This window comes from Lathyrus oleraceus, chromosome 6, assembly GCF_024323335.1.
Source record: "Lathyrus oleraceus cultivar Zhongwan6 chromosome 6, CAAS_Psat_ZW6_1.0, whole genome shotgun sequence".
NCBI classification, from domain to species: Eukaryota; Viridiplantae; Streptophyta; class Magnoliopsida; order Fabales; family Fabaceae; genus Lathyrus; species Lathyrus oleraceus.
Window position 1 is genome coordinate 99,663,511 of NC_066584.1, and position 21,692 is coordinate 99,685,202.

Here is a 21,692-nt window from a genome sequence, read left to right on the forward strand (position 1 = left end):
CGCAATCGATAAATTTAGGTCTTATCTTGTAGGATCTAAGATTATAGTCTATGCAGACCATGCAACTATCCATTACCTTCTAAGCAAAAAGGATGCAAAACCTAGATTACTCAGGTGGATCCTTTTGCTACAAGAATTCGACTTAGATATTAGAGACAAAAAAGGAACAGAAAACGTAGTTGCTGACCATCGTTCCAGATTAGAGCATTTGAAGCCAGATCATTTACCTATAAATGATGACTTCACCTATGACAGATTGATAGCCAAGTTAGATATAGTTCCCCTTGAACCTGACAGAGACAACTTTGGGACAGTTTCCAAAATCCTAAAATCTGGAGCAGTTGAAATCCGGAACAGTTCCTGTAATCCGTTTGTGGTAAATGGACAAAGATTGAAGCAATACCAAGGAGGTGACATCCCCACAGAATGTCATGACCAAACTCTGATCGACCCTCCAGTTCCCACCTCTAACATATAAAGTTCGAATCGTCAAGCTAACAACGTTAAACAAGCGTTGCATGGGAGGCAACCCATGATTTCTTTTCCTTTACTTTTTACTATTTCAATTTACATTTTTATTTGTTTTTATATATATGTACACCTATGTAGAGACTAACAGTTATAATATTCGCGATTTCAGGTGTCCTCTATTTCTAATCTAAATTTTCAGGAATGGAGAATATCGACACCATGCCAGTAATCTTTCGTGACCCAGTTCAAGAACAGCGTTACACCATGCTTTCACAGCGTCCAATGCTGCCCACCAGATATCCCGACTCGAGTTGCATGAAGGCATTAGGCATTGAGCCTAGTGTCATGAACTTGTGCAATCAGTTATAGTGGGATGAATATACGGATGCTATGCACGTGACTTACATGAACCTGACTTTGGAGTTCTTGAGCTCGCTTATCCACGAGCCCTATGTTGGTCACGCCAGTGATGGAGGATATATTAATTTCAGATTGTTTGGGGAAGAATACACCTTCAACCACAAGCGTTTCAGCGACTTGCTTGGTTTTTAGACTGCCTATGATGATTCATCTGAGCTCCATATGAGCTACTTTTTGAGCCGAGACGTTGAGAAGTTTTTGAGTAATATTACGTGTGGGGGTAGTCCTGACCCTTCCACCCAAATCTCCAACAAGATTCACAACCCTTCTTTTCGATACTTCTAGATGATCATTACCCACACCTTCCTCAGAAAGAGTGACCCTGATACGCATGTGAGTGCTGAAGAGATCTTCTTCATGTACTGTACCACTCAGTCACGCCCAGTAGATTGTGGAGCTTTCTTGATCGAGAGTCTATATCTTAATGCTCGCTCTGCTGCGAGCCCTATACATGTTGGAAGCACGGTGACTCATATAGCCTCAACCCTGGGACTCGATAGAAGACTATCTCACCTGATGTCTTACTGCAGCTACACCTTAATGGATATTGATTTCTGTCTGGACCGTGACCTTATGAGGAGATCTTCTTTCCAACCGAATCAATACAGTCTGTTAATTAAGGGTGAGACCATTCACTACTTCACTTTACCTGACCCTCAAGTGACTTGTGTGATTGATCAGGCCAACTGGGCCTACGCCATAGAAGGGAAGGGAGAAACGGTAGATGCGCCGAAGATCGCACCGATCAGAATCAAAGTTCGTACCAACAATCCGAATCTCCAAACTCCGAGCATGCAGTCCGAATTGGTTAAGCTTCGCATGGAGATAGCTCAACTTCGCCAGGAGCTTGCTGATGTTGCTTTGCAGGTTGAAGTATCAGTTGCCTCACACGACACCGAGATTGATATGCTGCATGATGAGATCGCCGATCTCCGACACCAGATCATAGAGCTTTGAGGAAATGAAGACGAAGAGACTCCACCGTACCCCGAGCATTGATGCCATCATGAACCGAGAAGTACCGTTTGAATTTCCCTATTTTTCCCGTTACTCATTATTCATGCATATTTTTATTGTTTCCTCTGACATTATGCTTGCTTTATTTTTCCTAAGATCTCTGGACTTGTGAATTATTATTGACTCTACATATATATATATATATATATATATATATATATATATATATATATATATATATATATATATATATATATATATATATATATGCATTATTATTATTATTATATTTTTTTATGTCCATTTTGTTTTATTTTACTTTACTATTTTATTTTGTTTTGTTTTGTTTTATTTTATTTTATTTTGCTTTATTTTATTTTGTTTTATTTTGTTTTATCGAACTTAAATAAAAAACAGCATTCGTAGCAACCTATGTGCACCCCCATTACAAAAATGAAGACAAGAGGGTTGAGGCCCAAGTAGCAAACATCAAGCCGACCCAAACCAAATCCGAAGACATGGCGGGCGCCATAGGCTTCATGGCGGGCGCCGTGACGTAACAGGCATATTTTCCTTTTTCACCATTTATACCTTCTTCAACCTCTCCAAACCCATTTTCTTCTTCTCCCAACTCCACCAAAGTTCCTAAAAATTCCCCAAGCTTCTCATTTTCACTTCAAGCCATTACCATTTCCCAACTTCACTTCTCCATTTCTCCACCAAAAACCCATTAAATTCCATTTTTTCATTTCTTTTCTATAAATACTCATTTTTCTCTACAATCACCATTAATGGCCGAAATGGAGTTTAACAACATCACTCTTCGTGGAGGAAAGCCCGGTGAGCGACAAAACAATATTTTGCAAAGATTGCAAACTCGGGAGATCCTCGCTACCAGGTATGTCGACAAAGATTGTTTGTACACTCTAGGCACATACCATAGTGTTTTCCACATGTTAGATAATTTAGGATTACATGATATTTTTGCTAGTAAAGCACCCACCTACGATAGGCTCACTAGGGAATTTTTTAGTTCCCTAATTTACACTGTTTACCCCGGTACCGCTAGCACGGTAGGTACCGTCTGTTTTAGAATGTTTAATGTAGAATACAAGTACACTACCGATGCTTTAGCGGGTCTGCTCAGAATGCCTTATGGTGATGGTGCTATTTGTGAGACACCCTTGGATGTTGAATGGGCACTCTAGGCATTTACTTTTTGGAACAGATTATCTAATGTGAGTGTCACTTCCTTTGAAGGAATTTTGGCTTCTAATATCCATAACCCGACCATACGTATCTTTTGGTACCTCTTGGCATGTACTATATTTAGCCGGGAAAATTCTAACAAAGTAAATGCTCGAGAATTGCTGTTTTTACAGGGTTGCCTCACTAATCGCAGGATCAATCTTGTTCCTTTCATGTTGGACCATATGTTTGCCATCCTTAAAAAAGGAGGAACCATCTCTTTCGGTGGTTTGATTACCTCCATTACTAGAGCGTTGAATCTACACGTTGAGTTAGCCACCTTGGAACCACTCCCTCACCGCACCATTAACTTGAAGTTTTTGAAAGATATGAAATTATGCAAGGTGCGACGAGAAGGTGGTTTCTACCTCATGATACATGGTCCAGTTGTACCCAGTGTTGTCCTACCTTGCTCTCAACGTACGAATGTGCGACATGCAAGGAACTGGACACACGATGTTGATGCTCCACCCTTTACCGGTCCTTTGCCACCTAATGTTCCTATGGACGATGGGCCAGGGACCGATGACGAGTATGACCGGCGCGACCAGTCACCGGCTCGTGATATTCCTGCTGCATCACCTGCACACACCGCACCTTCTTCCTCTAACCCTTTTGTAGGTATCACTCCCGGTTTCTACATCACCAAGGAGATGTGGCACGAGCACCTGGCTCGTGAGGAAAGGCGTGACACCCTCCCGAATACCATAAACCGACAACTGACAGATAATATGAGTTTTATGGTAGCTTCCCAGTAGCGTAATGAGCAAGCACATCGGATTACCACTGAGTCCTTGCTTGCGATCACTAACGAGCAGCAACACCAACGACAAGCTAATGAGCGTCACTTCTCTCTCATCGAGGCCACCCAAGGATCTCTCCTAGGTCGCTCTCAGCAGCTGCAAGAAGGACTTAGTACTCGAACGAGACGTCGTCGACCCAAGCATCCTGACCAGGGCGGTGAGGTGACGGTACCGGTGCTCACCCCTAGTTCACTCTCTCTCTCTCTCTCTCTCTCTCTCTCTCTCTCTTCCAGGTTACTCCTACCCTATCTCATATCGAAACATTGAGGACAATGTTCAGTTTAAGTGTAGGAGGAGATTTTATCGCTTTTCATCTTTCCTTTATTTTTATTGCTTTTTATCGCTTTCCTTTACTTTTATCACTCTTTACCGTTTTCTTTTATTTTTAGTATGTTTTGTTTATTTTAGTTGTTTGTTTTTTCCTTTCAATAAAATAACATGTGTCTGACGAGTCATCTAAGTAGTGTATCCGTAATTTCTCCCATTTCCTTAACCTTACAAAAAAAAATTTAGCCAAGAAAACAGTACATCTTGAACATTCAGGCTATAAGACAGGTTTATAACAGGATGTAAAAGACTTGGGAAAACTCTTTCTAAAAATCGGTATTGTCTTAACACCTTAGGCCTCATGATTGTAAGAGTCGATCCTGATACCCCATATGCTGTAGCCCCAGTTTTTGTTCCAAATAAGTCCTTAAGTAGTTTATCCTAGCAGTCAGCTCCGGCCTAAGCATGCTCTATGTAGGGGACCGATGAAAATAAGTGAATGATCACACAAAAAAAACTGCTTTGTTCTCAAATCGCATGAAAATCCGGGCTAGGTGACTCTCACACGGTCATTTAACCCAGCAAAATAAAAACATATGCGGAACATGCAGAAGAAAAATAAAAAAATAAAAAAATAAGCCTATTTGTTTGTTGGTTCAGAGGTATCTGGTGCTGAACTTGGTAGGATGAATTACGATCCAATCCCCCACAATTGTAAATTGGGTTAAATAAAGGGGTTACACCAACTTATGTACCGGAGCCTCATGCTTAGAAAAATAAAAAAATAATAAGCCTATTTGTTTGTTGGTTCAGAGGTATCTGGTGCTGAACTTGGTAGGGTGGATTACGATCCAATCCCCCACAACTAGAAATTAGGTTGAATAAAAGGGTTACACCAACTTATGTACCAGAGCCCCATGCTTAAGATCATAATCACTAACTGGTCACTTTACTATGAGTATGTACGGATAACTGGCTTAATGTGATTGCACCTGAATGAAAAGGACTTTAAGAAAATAAAAAGAAGGCTTAGGTATGGTGGGGTAATATGGATTGATTTGTATAGGAACAAAGACTACGACCGCAATTGCGGGAAGTGTCACTACAATACCCTTAGTTCGATTCGTTAGTACCTATCAATACATTCCTTGAATGAACTCGTAAGTCTTTTTTCCTCGAATTAACTCTAGTTGGTACTAATTTTCTTTCATAAACTATAAAGAGTTTTGCTTGAGGACAAGCAAAGATTTAAGTGTGGGAAAATTTGATCACACTGAATTACACCGTGTTTTTGACTCGGATTTCACATGTTTATTATGACTTTATTATCATTTTGTTTGTATTATGCTCTCTTTTCTCTTGTTTTCAGATATTTAGCACTTTCGGACTCTTTTGGAAGAAACGAAGCAAAAAGACCTAAAATTAGGGTTTTTCGGCGAAAATACACACATGGCGTTGCACATGGCGGCCGCTATAGGGGAAGCCATGAGTCATCAGCCCTCAACTAGGAGGTAACCTGTCGCATTACGCGAAAAACCGGAGGGAAAACAAAACAACAGAGCCGCCACCGTGCGTTATTTATCCCAAAAGAGGGAAAGGAAATGCTCGAAGTAAACCTGGAAAGAACATGGTCTCGCGACCAGAGAGAGATGGGATCGGGAGTCGGTTATGTGAAGGGAAGGTATTAGCACCCCTACGCATCCTTCGTACTCGATGGGATCCACGCTCAGAAAGAATAGAAGAAAGGTTGCTAAAGACTGCTCAAACACTGCACAAGCTGGAAGGAAACACAGAAAAGACAGAAGAAACGGACTCGGCAGGATATCGCATCCTGGGCCTACGTAGTCTGTCAGGCACAGACATCAGAGTCGACGTAGTTCGGGACAGGGGAAACGTGCTCGCTAGGATGTTGCATCCTATGCATACATATCTTCTCTGACCGGAGAAGAATCAGAGCACTCGTAGCTCGGCTAACGCACGCCAAACAAAACCACACACAGGAAACCGACTGCCAATCGCTGGACTTATGTCAGACTCCACACAAGCAGGGAAACATGGAAACCGAATGCCAATCGCTGGACATACATCAGACTCCGAACCAACAAACACACACACAGGAAACCGACTGCCAATCGTTGGACTTACGTCAGACTCCAACAAGCAAACAAGACACAGGAAACCAACTGCCAATCGCTGGACTTATCTCAGACTCCAACACACACAAAGGGGTTGAAAAAGAAAAAGGGCGCCCGAAGAGATCAGCTCATCTCCTGCCTACGTACCTCATCTGGTATGAGGATCAGGGCGACGTAGTTCCCCTTAACGGGGAAAGAACTTCTATCCTAACCAGAGACAAAGGGAGATAACAAGCTACTAGGGAGACTACGACTCGAGCCTAGAAGTTATCATGCATACGATCCCTATGTTGAGGTTTCTATCCTACTTGCACAGGAAGCAAGCTAGCCTAACAGCACAATCAAACACATACAAGCACAATAAAGCAAGCACACACGCTATATGCAAACAATTGGGCTCATACAAGGCTAGGCTGTAAAAACAAGCCAACTGGAATGGGGTGTTTTTAGCTCTTAACCCTAACATTGAGAGTTAGGGTGAAGCAGATGAAATGGGAAGTGAGAGTAAGACCTCACAGCTCTTATCCCTGGCCTGGGAGAGCTTGACTCAAATAGAAAGTGTGGGAGTTCAGAATGTAGGAACTCTTCTCCACAGATGACTGACACTACAAGAGTTTGGGTTTTTATTCACAATGCATCAACACATGGTGTGAGCAAGAGGAATGACACACTGAGTAACAGGGGATGGATTGCACATCCCTTCTATCTTCCAATTTCCTCTTAAGAGGTCTTTACCTGCTTGGCACAAAATTAAACATTCACAAACATTGCCTCTTAAGGAGGGCTTCAGAAAGGTGCCTACCAATAACAGTAGGTCTTCCAGACTACATGAAGTCAAGAGATTATACCTCAGTGGTATGCAAACCACAAGCTAGCAAAGCAAGTTCAAATGAACTCAAAGCAACTTAGGTACCTATGGAAACATCTAAACTAATCAGTTCAACTGTACAGACAAACAATCAACAGTTAATAACAAGCAGACAGACAAAGCATCATCAGACAACAATGAGCAAGCCACAAGCACAAGTGAATTGTTCTCAAAGCCTACAAAACACACAAAGGTTAGCACATGACAACAATTGACCAAGCTTAAATGAAGGAGCCACTTCAATCATGGAAATGTACACTTGAACCTGAAATTCACAACCCAAATGGTAAGTCCAAACCACTAGGTCAAAGCCTAGGGTCAAAAGAGGATCAAAAATCCAAAACAGAACCTCAAACTCACTCACAAAGCATGTTTAATCACTCAAGAATAAATCCTAAAAAGGACTGAATCATAATCAATAGGCAAGTCCATTTAGCAAGCAAGTGAAGTTAAAGACCAATTCAAGGCATCCAAATGGTCAACATGAATGAAAATTCTCAATCAAAACAGAAGTGGTTCAAATAAATCTGGAAAATTTCATGAGCAATCAAGACACCCACAACATTCATCACACAAAAAATCAGAAGCATTGGAGATCATTTGGCATGGCAATCACATGGTACAAGTTGAACATCAAAAGGTGTGACACAAATTGTCACACCATATTAATACAAGCACAAAACAGAACTGGAGCATGGAAAAAATGTCAAACCAAAGCCAAAATGTCAATCAACCTGTTAAGAAACTACACACAAAATTTCAAAGCCATTGGATTATTTTTGAGCATTTTATGATGGAAAGAACAAGGCAATGTCACACATGCATATGTATTCAATCATCCTAGAACAAATTATTTTTCAGCCCAGCACAACTTGCAAATCCATGCTCATAAAAAACTAGACAGAATAAGGAGCAGTTTGCAAAAAATTGGGATGAAATTGGATGAGTTTTCAATTTTATATGATTTTTCTAAGTTCATGAAAATAATTGAAATCAAAACATGATCAAGCATAAAAAATGGAGGGAAAATGAATAAAATACAAGGCATTTGAAAAAAACGCGCTCGGCCAGGATCGAACCTGGTCCGAATTTGAATATGCGCGCTAAGCAAAACGGTGGCGTTTCACTGTAGAAACCCTAAGCCTGGCCAGAAATCGTAGCTAATTGCATGAAGAAACCGTAGCTAAAACGTAGCAAACTCGTGGCTAACTATGATCTTCATCTTCCTCAAGATGAAGACGATGAAGTTCATATCCAGAATTCCAGATTTCCAGAAAAAACTCCAGAAATCACAAACAATAACATCATTCAACCGGTTTTTTCATAGTGAGCACGGATCAAGCAATGAATCAATCAAAAACATCATATATTATTCAAATCGAAGAAATCAATATTGAACACTCAAACTTCAAACACTCATATCTTCATAAATAATGCACCATTTTACTTGATTTTTTCACCAGAATTCTCAACAACACGAGATCTACACAAACATACACATGGATTATAGAATTATGAGAATAAAAAATCCTACCTCTTGAAGAGCAGATTCGGGTTTGGCTTGTTTCAGAAATCCACTACAATGCTTGTTGAGATAATTGGTGAAGAGATTGAAGCTTAAGCACACGTGAAACCAGCTCAATTTACAAACTCCATGGATGCTTCAAGCTTCATGTATGGTCAAATATAGCACGAATTCCTCTAAGTTCACGTTCAAATCTCCTCAAAAACAACTCATGAGCATGAATTCATCAATAGAAATGGTCCTTGTGTGAAGAAATTGGAAAATATTTTGAGAGAAAAATTCAAGATTCAGATCTGAAATGGATGTTAATGATGAATGCAGTTGTGATTAACAATATATATGTCTTGCTAATGATACTGAAAACATGTTTAAGCCAAAGCCAAGTGAGATTAGCAAGTTGTAAGGTGTATGTACAAAATTGGATTTTCACCTTATGCCCTTCATGCATGCGTGAACAGTACCAGAATAAGGCCCAAAACCACTTAAAAATAACCCATGCACACTTTGGAATGGATATTTTATGCATATGATCACCCAAATTGATTTTAATAAATTCCTCTTCAAAAATAGTATGCATGAGCATGTCATCATATGTTCACATTTCAAGCTATGCAATGAGATATTTGGAAAGTGCATGTCATGATGAGAAAAATGCAAGAAGAACCACCAAATTTGGAGCCTTGGTTCAAAAGTTATGCCCATTTGAATTTTCAAGCACCCTTTGTCATGATTTGATCATAACTTCTCAACCACACATCATAAATCCATGATCTTGGACTTTTTGGAAATGGGAGAGAAAGATCTTCAACTTTCATGTTGGACAAAATTTCATTTGAAGCTTCTTTGATGTTGGAAAGTTGAGTTGAAGTTGGTCCAAAGCCTTGCCATTTTTGGAAATTTCAAATTATAGGTCACTTGCTATTTTGGGAAATTCTTGACCTGACTTCAAATTCTTCAATGTGAGTGTTTTAAATGTAAAATGAGACTTGTTTGAACATGAATGAATTATCTCTAATCACTTCCCACCTCCAAATCCACAGTTGACTTTGCAGTTGACTTTTATGGGCCTTAGATGACTTGCACATGCACTGATGAGTTTTGAGCCTTCAACACTTGGCCAAATTGCTTCAAAGTGATCCTTGGGTAATGGAAGCTCATTGGAACAATCATAGGGCTTTCGTCTCATGGAAAATGCTCTTACTCTCTTGCACAGTTGAATCTCCTGACCAGTCTTGACTGATGATATGCAGTGGTCTATGCAATATGAATGCAATGTTAATGACCTAAAAATGAAATGAATGTACAAATGGGAGGTGAAAATTTGAGGTGCTACAACTGCCCCTATTCAATCAATTGGGAACCTGAACGGATGAGAGCAACGTCTGTCAGACCTTCAAGGTACACAGGGATTGAATACCAAAGAACCGTAGAAATTTGCACTCTGCGGGGATCCAGAAAAGAAAGTTCACCAAGGGCAACTTCAACTGGGATCTGATATTTATCACTGGACCAGACAAGACGTCTACCAACGCCTTCACTGGGGATTTGGATTTTATTTTTTTACCGGAAAAGGATACATCCAGACGTCAACGGACGAACGGGAGAAGCTCGACGTTTATCGACACCAACGGAGAGGTGACCAAACATTTACCGATGAATGGGAAGACTCGACCAGACGTCAACGGACGAACGGGAGAAGCTCGACGTTTATCGACACCAACGGAGAGATGACCAGACATCAACGGATGAACTGGGAGAAAGAGATACAACCATACGTCAACAGACGAATGGGAAAAACTCGACGTTTATCGACACCAACGGAGAGGTGACCAGACATCCACGGATAAATGGAAAGAGAACCTGATGTTTACCGATATCGAAAGATGATGTGTACAGAAATGATACAAGACCAGACATTTACCGATGACTGGAGTGAGACTCGATGTTTACCGACATCGAAAGATGACGTTTACCGACACCAAAGAAAGGATGACCAGACATTTACCGATGACTGGGATGAGACTCGATGTTTACCGACATCGAAAGATGATGTTTACCGACACCAAAGAAAGGATGACCAGACATTTACCGATGACTGGGATGAGACTCGATGTTTACCGACATCGAAAGATGATGTTTACCGACACCAAAGAAAGGATGACCAGACATTTACCGATGACTGGGATGAGACTCGATGTTTACCGACATCGAAAGATGATGTTTACCGACACCAAAGAAAGGATGACCAGACATTTACCGATGACTGGGATGAGACTCGATGTTTACCGACATCAAAAGATGATGTTTACCGACACCAAAGAAAGGATGACCAGACATTTACCGATGACTGGGAAAAGACTCGATGTTTACTGACATCGAAAGATGATGTTTATCGACACCAAAGAAAGGATGACCAGACATTTACCGATGACTGGGAAAAGACTCGACGTTTACCGACACCGAAACAATGGTGTTTACCGACACCAAAAAAAGGACGATCAGACATTTACCGATGACTGGAGAAAGACTCGACGTTTACCGACACCGAAACAATGGTGCGTACCGACACCAAAGAAAGAACACACACGGGTGCTGACATGACACTTACTAGTATCACAGGGATGACATCTACATATGTCAAGGCAAGGCTAAACACTTGCTGGGGATCTCATTGGGGAGAATCAAGCTTTCCTCTCACCTGCGGGTGAGGAAATAAACCTCTGGGGAATTACCACTCTTGAATGTTATCTGTCAAGAGCAACTGTAGCAAATGTGTCGTACAGATGTTGAACAATGATCCGCCTCTGCCGGGGATATTGTCTGATTAGGTTTAACACATGAATGCATATGTTTGAATTTTTCTATGGCGTAATGCTCCATGTTGAATGGAAATGCTACGCGATTTGAGGATGCAATGATTACTACATGCAAGATGCAAAATGATGAAAACTCCTGCTGGGGAGCAAACGGATTGCTCTACTGAGCACACAAATCTAAATAGATTCTCCAACTCTGTGGGGAGACGCACTGCCGGGGGTGCCTTGCTGATCTGATACTCTGGGGACGGAAGAGGACCCAACTCAACTCTAGGGAGACTCTGTCTGGGGAACTCACCAACTTCTCAACCGTGCTGGCGAATACCATTGCTGCTGGAGAGAGGATAAATCCCACCAGGGACAACTTCCAATGAATCCAATCCACTTGGGGACTCTGCTAGGGAAACAACCAATGCTCACCTCTGCCGAGGATAGCAGCCAATACACAGGTAGGATAAACTCTACTGGGGATAATTTTCACCGACCCTGATCCACTTGGGGAACTCGCTGGGGAAAACCATCAAAACAAACCTCTGCTGGGGAGATCTGCTAAGGGAAAGCATTCACAACCCTGATGGGGAAAGGCATTCACAACCCTACTGAGGATTACAGCACTTCACACCCGACTGAGGAACAACACTTCACACCCGACTGAGGAATAAACTATTCACTGATACCTCCGCTAGGGATACAACAAACATCAGATTCAGTGGGGATCAACAGCTTCAGACTAGCTGGGGATAAACAATAGCCTTTGTACCTGCTTCATATACTAGGGATGAATAGTTATAATAACTTTCAGACTTGCTTGGGGAAACAGCCACTTTCAAGCCTGCTGGGGAAACATCCTCAATCCTGCTGAGGAATTCGTGACCTTGAATATGCTGGGTAGACAAGCCCTGAACTTGTTTCATCTGCTGGGGAAGACCCCCCCCCTCTTACACTACTGGACAGTGCTGACAACATCCCTGAACAAATCGTGGCGTATCTGCTTCAACCAGGAACCAAAGGTGATGACCTGCAACCAACAAGACATACATGCCCCAGGGGATTGCATGGACAAGATACACTCAAGTGTACTCAACATTTAAAATGATTTTCAATTGTTTTATCTTTCTGCACGTTATTGTCTAGCCTTCATATTTTTATATGCAATGTTTATCAAAAATTCGGACGTTTTTTGCAAACAAAACAGTAAAAATAAAAACAAGAGAGCAATTTATCTGAATAACGACTTTTATTGATTGAAAATGGGCCTGGAAAGGCAAATAGAACAAGAAGCAATTCCTAGGAAGAGGTAATTGCGCACAAAAGGAAAAATCTATCCTAATGGCAATGTGAACACGGCATCCACTATTTCCCAATTCTGTTATGACTCACAGATCATCAATTTCTCCCCAAATTCCTCGCTTTCTGAGAAGAATGACTGGACCGATCATATCCTTCGAGATGGTAGACACTGAAGCGCGATGAAGTACAGATAACTCAGACTGTAGTGTTCGCTTTAATCCGTCTTTTGCCTGGATTGCCCTTTCGGGTTTTCAATCCACCGGGATACCCATTTTTGCCTAAGCCGCCCTTGCGGGTTTTCGACTTACCGGGTGTACGTATTCTTTTTATTCTTTATCCCTAACTTTTGCCCGAACCTTTTTTCTCTTTTTTTTTGTTCGCCGGGATGCCCTTTTTTTGCCTGGACTCTTTTATTCTTTTTGTCCAGCGGGTCAATTTATGCGAAGTATTTTTTGACTACATCTGAGTTAACGGGGGACGGAAAATCATCACCATCCATAGTTGTAAGCATCAAGGCTCCACCAGAGAAAACCTTCTTAACAACATATGGACCTTCATAATTAGGAGTCCACTTGCCCCTGTTATCTGTACCGGGAGGAAGGATCCTCTTCAAAACTAAATCACCAGTCTGATAGCTTCGAGGACGCACTTTCTGATCAAAGGCTTTCTTCATCCTTCTCTGATACAACTGCCCATGGCACACCGCTGCTAAACGCCTCTCTTCGATAAGGCTCAGCTCATTAAACCTCGTTTGAATCCACTCAGCTTCATCTAGCTTGACATCCAACAGGACTCTCAGAAAAGGAATCTCCACTTCAACAGGTAGGATCGCTTCCATACCATACACAAGGGAGTAAGGGGTTGCCCCTGTAACACCCCGATAAAATAAGGTAATTATTTAATTTAAGTTAATATTATATTTATTAATTTAATTAAATAATTAGAATATTATTGGATTATTATTGGAATATATATAAGTTGGAAATAAGAAAAAGAGTTCCATTTGGTAAAGAAAGTTTTTTCACGTGAAAAGGGAAAAGCGACAGAAAGTGGAGAAAGGGCAAAGAGGAAGAGCAGGAGAAGAAGGTTGAAGAAGGAAGAGCTTGAAGCTAAAGGATTTGCCGGATTAACTCAGGTAAGGGGGGTTTATCGTCGTTTAATGGGTATTATGGGTTAACATGTAATGGGTAGTGATAAACCGTTGAATTGACCCTAATTGGGATGTTGAATGCTGAAAAATTGAGAGGAATAAGTTATGTTAAGCTGTAATTGAATCTGTAATTGGATGAGTCTTGATTTTCCGAAAGTGTAGGTTTTTACGGAATTGGAATCGGAGGTCTGGAAGTCCTCCAACGGCGGAAAATGCGGAGAATTCTGCATTCTGCTTCGTGTTAGCGCAAGAACAGCTTTCTGTCTTGCGTTAATCGGTTAACCCAGGGTGTTAACCGGTTAACACTGTTATGAATTGTGAAATATTGCTGTTTGTCTTGCGTTAACCGGTTAACCCAGGGCGTTAACCGGTTAACACTGTTGTGAATTGCTAGGAAGCGTGTTCTGTTGGCGTTAACCGGTTAACCCAGGGCGTTAACCGGTTAACACTGTTGAAAAAGTGAAAAATGGACATTTAAATGTTGTGTGTATTTTAGAATGGAATTATGTGATGATTGGCCTATAGTGGTGAATGATATGTCGTATGTATGATATAGTAGGGATCATTTCCCGATTGTTTTGAGCAGTGTAGGTATTAGTAGAGTGTGCTAATACTGTGATTGATTATGTGGCATGACATAATATGATTCTGTGATAATTGTATTGATGATGTATGATGGTGTGCATAATGTTATGAATATATCTATTATGTATGCAATTGTGGATGGACTGTTTATGGCTTAGAGTGTGAGCATATGTCCATTGTGAGTTGTTGTTGATGCTTGCATTGCTAGGTGATTTAGCGTGCATATTGTGGCCTTTATGGTGGTAGCTAATTCCCATGGTGAGGAATTAGTGAGTGAATCATTGTGGATTGTTGTTGATGTTTGCATGCTAGGTGATTAGCGTGCATAGCATAGCCCTTGGGGTGGTAGCTAATTCCCATGGCGAGGAATTAGTGAGTGAGTCACTAGGTCTCAAAGGAGTGGGACTAGTGAGCTTGGTAGCCGTATCTGGATTTGATCGGTGAGGTTGAACTATATGTTCACGAATAGTCGGTACCGCATGCATGGAGTCTCATTGCATAATGTATGTATGGCGTATAATATGAATGGAGGTATTCCAATATTATACGTGTGTTTTGTGGTTGTGTTGAGTTTGAGTATGATGATGATGATGATTATGAGTTGATATTGCCGTTGCTGAATATGTGTTATGATTAGGGTGATGAACTGTGTTAATTTACTTAACATTACATGATATTTTATAATGCTTATTATATCGATTGAGGAACTCACCCTTACAACTATTTTTCAGGTAACGAGCAGTGATTGAGTAGAAGCTAGAACTTGGAGTCTAGTGTAGTTCCTTAGTGGGTCATGCTCTGGTAGATGTAACATCGGGACGGGATGTTTTACCTTATTTTCATTGTTGGTCGTTGAATGATCTTACCTGTAATGTGTTACATGGTTTGCATGATTGATAGATCTCTATCCGCTGGGTATCGTGCAATGTTTTATTTTGATAAATAAATGAGTATGACCAGATATTTTGGAACATGGTGTGAAGTGTCAAGTGTGACACCCTTAATTGCATAATTACTCTGATTTATATTTTGTTGAATTAATTAATTATTGGGGTATTTTAGAAGGGTGTTACATTAGTGGTATCAGAGCCTGGTTGGTCGAGTCAAGTCGTAATTATTCTGTTTCCCTGTACGGGATAGGTGTTGTGTAACCCTATCAGTACTTATTGTTTTAGCTTGTTGGGTTTTCAGAATAGAGATGGCTGGAAGAGGTAGAGACGATGCTGCGATTGCTGAGGCTCTGGGTATGCTAGCTGGAGTATTTGGAGGAAATCCGAATGTTGTGGGAATGGGAGCTGCTCGTCAACTGAGTGAGTTCCAGAAGAACAATCCTCCAATGTTCAAGGGAGCATACGATCCAGATGGCGCTCAGAAGTGGTTGAAGGAGATCGAGAGGATCTTCCGAGTGACTGAGTGTGCTGATAACCAGAAGGTCAGGTTCGGTACGCATATGCTGTCAGAGGAAGCAGATGATTGGTGGGTTGCTACCCGCACTGAGTTAGAAGCTGCTGGGAGTGCTGAGATCACTTGGGCGGTGTTCAGAGAGAGATTCCTGAGGAAGTACTTTCCAGAGGATGTCAGGGGAAAGAAAGAGATAGAGTTCTTAGAATTGAAGCAGGGCAACCGGTCTGTTACTGAGTATGCTGCTAAGTTCACAGAGCTGTCGAAGTATTATACTCCCTATGAGGAGGCTACTGGGGAATTTTCGAAATGTGTGAAGTTTGAGAACGGGTTACGTCCCGAGATCAAGCAGGCTATTGGGTATCAGCGGATCAGAGTGTTTTCTGACTTGGTTGACTGTTGCAGGATTTTTGAACAGGATACCAAGGCCAGAGCGGAGAGCTATCAGCAGAGGGTTGATAGGAAAGGCAAGAATCAGAATGATCGTGGGAAACCGTATGCAGCTGGCAAAGGTTTCCAGAGACAGAGTGGGATGAGGAGACCTAGTGGGGGAGACTCCAGTGCCCCTGCTAAGTGTTACAGATGTGGTCAGGTTGGACATCGTATCCATGAGTGTACCAGTAATGAGAAGAAGTGTTTCAAGTGTGGAAAAGGTGGTCACTTGGCTGCAGAGTGCCGGTTGAAGACTGTGACTTGTTTCAACTGTGGAGAGGTGGGTCATATCAGTCCACAGTGTCCTAAGCCGAAGAGAGAGAACCAGTCGGGAGGCAAGGTCTTTGCTTTATCGGGTTCTGAGACTTCTGCAGATGATCGTTTGATCCGAGGTACGTGTTATATTAATGGCTTTCCTCTTGTAGCTATTATTGACACAGGTGCGACTCATTCCTTTATATCTTTGGACTGTGCTGTGAAACTTAAATTAGAGATATCTGAGATGCATGGGGGTATGGTGATTGATACTCCTGCGAAGGGTTCAGTGACTACTACTTCAGTTTGTTTGAATTGTCCTTTGAGTATTTTTGGTAGAGACTTTGGAATGGACCTCGTGTGTCTTCCACTAGTACAAATTGATGTTATCCTGGGTATGAACTGGTTGGTGTTTAACCGAGTTTATATCAACTGTTTTGATAAGACTGTGATCTTTCCTGAGATTGAGGAAGGAAAGAGTTTGTTTCTATCAGCAAGGCAGGTGAATGAGGCAGTAGCAGATGGGGCAGAGTTGTTTATGCTGTTAGCGACTGTGGAGGCTAAAGATAAACTGGTGATTTGCGATCTAGCCGTGGTGTGTGATTTTCCTGATGTGTTTCCTGAAGAAGTGAATGAATTACCGCCAGAGCGTGAAGTTGAGTTCTCGATTGATTTGGTACCTGGTACTAGGCCGATGTCGATGGCTCCGTACCGTATGTCTGTTGTTGAGTTAACTGAATTGAAGAGTCAGTTGGAAGATCTGTTGGATAAGAAATTTATTCGTCCGAGTGTGTCGCCGTGGGGCGCACCAGTGTTATTGGTTAAGAAGAAAGAAGGTACTATGAGGTTGTGTGTGGACTACAGGAAACTGAATAAAGTGACGATCAAGAATCGATATCCTTTGCCGAGGATTGATGATTTGATGGATCAGTTGGTTGGTGCGAGTGTGTTCAGCAAAATAGATTTGAGATCGGGGTATCATCAGATACGTGTGAAAACTGAGGATATTCAGAAGACTGCTTTCAGAACAAGGTATGGACATTATGAGTATTCTGTGATGCCTTTTGGTGTGACTAATGCGCCTGGAGTATTTATGGAGTATATGAATAGGATTTTCCATCCGTACCTAGACAAGTTTGTTGTGGTGTTTATTGACGATATTCTGGTGTATTCGAAATCGGAAGAAGAGCATGCTGAGCATTTGAGAATGGTTCTAGGAGTTCTACGAGAAAAGAAGTTATTTGCTAAGCTGTCTAAGTGTGAATTTTGGTTAGAAGAGGTTAGTTTTCTTGGTCATGTGATTTCAAGAGGTGGTGTTGCTGTTGATCCTTCTAAGATAGAAGCGGTATCTAAGTGGGAAGCTCCGAAGTCAGTTTCCGAGATAAGGAGTTTTCTTGGACTTGCAGGTTATTATAGGAAATTCATTGAGGGATTTTCTAAGTTAGCGTTATCGTTGACGATGTTGACTAGGAAGGGGCAAGCGTTTGTTTGGGACTCAAAATGTGAAGAAGGTTTCCAAGAGTTAAAGAGAAGGTTAACTACTGCTCCTATTCTGATATTACCGAGTCCGTCAGAACTATTTGAGGTTTACTGTGATGCTTCATTGTTGGGTTTAGGTGGTGTGTTAATGCAGAATAAGCAGGTTGTGGCTTATGCTTCGAGACAACTGAAGGTTCATGAGAGGAACTATCCGACACACGATTTAGAGTTGGCAGCTGTGGTATTTGTTCTGAAGTTATGGAGGCATTACTTTTACGGGTCAAGATTTGAGGTTTTCAGTGACCATAAAAGTTTAAAGTATTTGTTTGATCAGAAAGAGCTGAATATGAGACAGAGGAGATGGTTAGAGTTTCTGAAGGATTATGACTTTGGTTTGAATTACCATCCGGGTAAAGCAAACGTAGTGGCTGATGCATTGAGTCGGAAATCATTGCATATGTCTATGTTAATGGTTAAGGAATTGGATTTAATTGAGCAGTTTAGAGACTTGAGTTTGGTGTGTGAGAGTACTCACAATAGTGTTAAATTGGGAATGTTGAAGTTAACGAGTGGTATTCTGGATGAGATTAGAGAGGGTTAGAAATCCGATGTGCTTTTGGTTGATAAGTTGACTCTAGTGAATCAAGGTCAAGGTGGTGAATTCAGAGTTTATGAGAATGGTGTTTTGAAATTTGGTAATCGGGTGTGTATTCCGGATGTTACCGAACTTAAGAAGAGTATTCTTGAGGAAGGACATCGTAGTGGCCTGAGTATTCATCCTGGAGCTACGAAGATGTATCATGATTTGAAAAGGTTATTTTGGTGGCCGGGAATGAAAAAAGAAATTGCGAGTTTTGTTTATTCTTGTTTGACTTGTCAGAAGTCAAAGATTGAGCATCAGAAGCCGTCTGGGCTAATGCAACCGTTGGCTATTCCAGAGTGGAAGTGGGATAGTATCAGTATGGATTTTGTTTCTGGTTTACCGAGGACAATTAAGAATTTTGAAGCTATTTGGGTGATTGTGGACAGATTGACAAAATCGGCTCATTTCATTCCGATCAGAATGGATTATCCGTTAGAGAGATTAGCTGAGTTGTATATTGAGAAAATTGTAAGTTTGCATGGTATTCCGTCGAGTATTGTTTTGGACAGAGATCCTAGATTCACATCGAAGTTCTGGGAAGGTTTGCAGAGGGCTTTGGGAACTAAGCTGAGATTGAGTTCTGCATATCATCCGCAGACTGATGGTCAGACTGAGAGGACGATTCAGTCACTGGAGGATATTTTGAGGGCTTGTGTTTTGGAAAAGAGAGGTGCTTGGGATTGTTATTTACCTTTGATTGAGTTTACCTACAACAATAGTTTTCATTCGAGCATTGGTATGGCACCGTTTGAAGCTTTGTATGGTAGGAGATGTCGGACACCTTTATGTTGGTATGAGTCCGGTGAGAGTGTTGTGGTTGGACCGGAGATTGTTCAACAAACTACGGAAAAGATTAAGATGATTCAAAAGAATATGAGGATTGCTCAGAGTCGTCAGAAGAGTTATCACGACAAGAGGAGGAAGTCACTTGAGTTTCAAGAGGGAGATCATGTGTTTCTTCGTGTTACTCCGATAACTGGGGTTGGTCGAGCTTTGAAGTCGAAGAAGTTGACACCTCGATTTATTGGTCCTTATCAGATTTTGGAGAGGATAGGGGAGGTAGCCTATCGTATCGCTTTACCGCCGTCACTTGCGAATTTGCATGAGGTTTTTCATGTGTCTCAGTTGAGGAGGTACATTCCTGATCCGTCGCATGTGGTCCAAGTAGATGATGTCCAGGTGAGAGATAACCTGACTGTTGAAACATCACCTATGAGGATAGAGGATCGAGAGTTGAAGCAGTTGCGGGGTAAAGAGATTACTTTGGTAAAGGTAGCTTGGGGAGGACCAGCAGGTGGCAATGTGACTTGGGAACTTGAGAGTCAGATGAAGGAGTCTTATCCAGAGTTATTCGCTTGAAGTATGTTTTCGAGGACGAAAACTCTTTTAGTGGGGGAGAGTTGTAACACCCCGATAAAATAAGGTAATTATTTAATTTAATTTAATATTATATTTATTAATTTAATTAAATAATTAGAATATTATTGGATTATTATTGGAATATATATAAGTTGGAAATAAGAAAAAGAGTTCCATTTGGTAAAGAATGTTTTTTCACGTGAAAAGAGAAAAGCGACAGAAAGTGGAGAAAGGGCAAAGAGGAAGAGCAGGAGAAGAAGGTTGAAGAAGGAAGAGCTTGAAGCTAAAGGATTTGCCGGATTAACTCAGGTAAGGGGGGTTTATCGTCGTTTAATGGGTATTATGGGTTAACATGTAATGGGTAGTGATAAACCGTTGAATTGACCCTAATTGGGATGCTGAATGCTGAAAAATTGAGAGGAATAAGTTATGTTAAGCTGTAATTGAATCTGTAATTGGATGAGTCTTGATTTTCCGAAAGTGTAGCTTTTTACGGAATTGGAATCGGAGGTCCGGAAGTCCTCCAACGGCGGAAAATGCGGAGAATTCTGCATTCTGCTTCGTGTTAGCGCAGGAACAGCTTTCTGTCTTGCGTTAACCGGTTAACCCAGGGTGTTAACCGGTTAACACTGTTATGAATTGTGAAATATTGCTGTTTGTCTTGCGTTAACCGGTTAACCCAGGGCGTTAACCGGTTAACACTGTTGTGAATTGCCAGGAAGCGTGTTCGGTTGGCGTTAACCGGTTAACCCAGGGCGTTAACCGGTTAACACTGTTGAAAAAGTGAAAAATGGACATTTAAATGTTGTGTGTATTTTAGAATGGAATTATGTGATGATTGGCCTATAGTGGTGAATGATATGTCGTATGTATGATATAGTAGGGATCATTTCCCGATTGTTTTGAGCAGTGTAGGTATTAGTAGAGTGTGCTAATACTGTGATTGATTATGTGGCATGACATAATATGATTCTGTGATAATTGTATTGATGATGTATGATGGTGTGCATAATGTTGTGAATATATCTATTATGTATGCAATTGTGGATGGACTGTTTATGGCTTAGAGTGTGAGCATATGTCCATTGTGAGTTGTTGTTGATGCTTGCATTGCTAGGTGATTTAGCGTGCATATTGTGGCCTTTATGGTGGTAGCTAATTCCCATGGTGAGGAATTAGTGAGTGAATCATTGTTGATTGTTGTTGATGTTTGCATGCTAGGTGATTAGCGTGCATAGCATAGCCCTTGGGGTGGTAGCTAATTCCCATGGTGAGGAATTAGTGAGTGAGTCACTAGGTCTCAAAGGAGTGGGACTAGTGAGCTTGGTAGCCGTATCTGGATTTGATCGGTGAGGTTGAACTATATGTTCACGAATAGTCGGTACCGCATGCATGGAGTCTCATTGCATAATGTATGTATGGCGTATAATATGAATGGAGGTATTCCAATATTATACGTGTGTTTTGTGGTTGTGTTGAGTTTGAGTATGATGATGATGATGATTATGAGTTGATATTGTCGTTGCTGAATATGTGTTATGATTAGGGTGATGAACTGTGTTAATTTACTTAACATTACATGATATTT